General features: G+C 32.7%; 1 protein-coding gene across 1 annotated transcript in view; it reads left to right on the plus strand.

Moving 5' to 3' along the window:
- Window positions 1-1,882, plus strand: part of LOC106458862 (zinc finger CCHC domain-containing protein 24-like) — a 20,825-nt gene that overhangs the window by 10,192 nt on the left and 8,751 nt on the right. The window lies entirely within an intron of this gene.

Below are 1,882 nucleotides of genomic sequence, written 5' to 3' on the forward strand. Positions count from 1 at the left end.
CAGTCAGTCAGTCGTTTCGAGTTTTCCTGTGGATAGGTTGTATTTACTGTCAGTCAGTCGTTTCGAGTTTTCCTGTGGATAGGTTGTATTTACTGTCAGTCAGTCGTTTCGAATTTTCCTGTGGGTAGGTTGTATTTACTGTCAGTCAGTCGTTTCGAGTTTTCGCGTGGATGGGTTGTATTTACTACAACTCAATCGTTTCGAGTTTTCCCGTGGATTGGATATATTTTCTATAAGTCAAGTGTTGCAAGATGTATTAAACCGCGATCTTTCGAAAACAGAATCTAACAAGTGCTATATTATATCTTCATACTAATTTTCGTGATCTTAAGTTATTAAGTAGATCAAATATCATAATGCAAACAGCGATACATTTTTCATCCTCCTAAACCTTCCAGAATGGTGGTGGTAGATGGGATATGAAGAAACGAATTTACCATATTGGTATGGGAAAAAATTCTCTTTAAACAATATGATTGAGCTAGGATTCTTATTAAACTTTGCATTTCCAAGAAGAAAACTTAAAGGTGTTGTGAAAAATTGTAATCATTTAGAAAACCATGATGAACGTAAAAGTAAACCATATGTTTCTGAAGAATGTTAGTTCTTTTGTCATCATATTTACATATGCGTGTTACATCGGGAATATGGAGCTTAACATTTTTAACTCTCCATCTTTGTGACCTTATTCTCGGATGAATAAGGGTACAATATTAGCCACTTCTAAAGAGAGAGGTTTATATGAGGAATTTCCATACAAAACCTCGTTGAAATTTGGAGTTACCATTTTAGGAATTATGACAAAGAACCGATTTTAATGGAACGAGAATTCTTAGTCTCCTAGTCCTGTAATTACACATAAAAGTTTGTATATAGAAATATAAGTAGCAGGTTCACTTTTAGCCTATCAAGTCACCTCATATGGGAGCTCATACACATTGAACACACTAGTATATAGAGAAACACAAGAACTGGCCTTAAACCAAATTAGGATAGAGAAATAACAAACCAACTTTTGTTCGAACATCTCTCCAATAAGAGCTCAAACAATTAAAATGGTATTTTTTAACCTTATTGGTTGAAAATATGATTAGTGAAAAAATGATCTTATGGACTGTATATCGCTGTTTAAAATAGAAAAATTTTGAGTTACGTATTTCCTAATTAAGAAGCAGGAAAGGAAATAGGTTTTAGGAACTAGGCACACACTTAGAAGGAGCAGTGGGGTGATAGGTATAAAAAGGAAATAGAAAATATAAGAGGTTCTTATTTTATATTCTAGCTTGTAAAATATCGGTAATTGGAGTTCCTAATTCGTAAGAAACTATAGACTTTGTATTTGGACATCACAAACATCTAATCTGAACCAATGCTGCATCCAACATACCACGTGACATATAAAAATCAATATTTAGGTGTGTGTTTATAATATTTACTTTTAAATTAAGAAATTAACTAATATATAATACTAAAATTTGAATTATAATATACAATTTGATACCAAACTTATTGACATAAATTTATAAAATAGTAGTTCAATAAAATTTTGAATGTAAGTCAAAACGCGATGACATGGCCTTTTATCCGTGACGATAGGGTTAATAAACATCTTCAGTGGTATTAAACTTAACCAATGGGGAAAAAATGCAAATTGAGAACTAGGTACACGGCGTGTACCCTCATGTACCCCCATTTCCATCACTGTTAAGAAGTTCACGTTTCCTAAACCTTATGGAATAGTTTGTAGATTCTTGAAATTTCAAATGTGCATTCAAAATTTTACATCCATATTACGAGACTTAATGGCTCCTAAACGACTGATAACAAATAGCGTTTCACCTGAAGTGCCATCTATTGTGAGCTAATTTGTGACTAAGTAACC

The sequence above is a fragment of the Limulus polyphemus genome, unplaced genomic scaffold, assembly GCF_000517525.1.
Source record: "Limulus polyphemus unplaced genomic scaffold, Limulus_polyphemus-2.1.2 Scaffold524, whole genome shotgun sequence".
NCBI lineage: Eukaryota > Metazoa > Arthropoda > Merostomata > Xiphosura > Limulidae > Limulus > Limulus polyphemus.